Genomic DNA, 802 nt, shown 5'->3' on the forward strand with positions numbered 1-802 from the left:
ACACACACACACACACACACACACACACACACAAACCGGGGGGGGGGGGAAGAAGACTTAACAACTACAACTCCTTGAAGTTGATACAACAAGCAAACAGAAAGGACATTGTTGGGTGGGAGGGGGGAGAGGGAGGAGAGGGAGGAGGGAGGGGGGTTTCAGTAATGGGCCACAATAATCAACCTCATTGTATATCGACAAAATAAAATTAGGAAAAAATTAAAAAATAAAATAAAATAAAACATTCTCCTACCTAGTCAAAAGACAGCCATCAAAATTAGTAAATTAATATTGATACAATCTTATCCTCTAATCCTAGGATCCCATTTAAATTTGACCAGTTGTCCCAATAATGGTCTTTATAGCAGAAAAATTCCTTCTGTGTTTCATTGTCCAATCCAGGATAATATGTTGCATTTAGTTGTCACATCTTTTTATATGTTTCTTTAATGTCCTATATCTAGGATACTTTTTTCAGTATTTTCTTGCCTCTTGTAGCCTTGTTTTGTCCTTTAGGAAATACACGGTGAAATATTTAGGAGTTTTCAACTTACCCTCAACTGATTCATCCAGGAAAGAAAAAAAAATACACACACACACACATACAGGTAAAGAATATACAGGTAAACAACTGCAGTAAATAAACTCTTAACAACTGGAAATCTGGGTAAAGGGCATATAGAATGTACTCTTCTACTGTCTAACTTTAAAGTTATTTCAAAATAAAAAGTTTAAAATGATTTTTTTAAAAAGAAAGAAAAGAAAGTTATTATAAGCATGAGCAGAATGATACAAAACAAGG

This window comes from Galeopterus variegatus, unplaced genomic scaffold (genome assembly GCF_000696425.1).
Source record: "Galeopterus variegatus unplaced genomic scaffold, G_variegatus-3.0.2 Scaffold26106, whole genome shotgun sequence".
Lineage (NCBI taxonomy): Eukaryota > Metazoa > Chordata > Mammalia > Dermoptera > Cynocephalidae > Galeopterus > Galeopterus variegatus.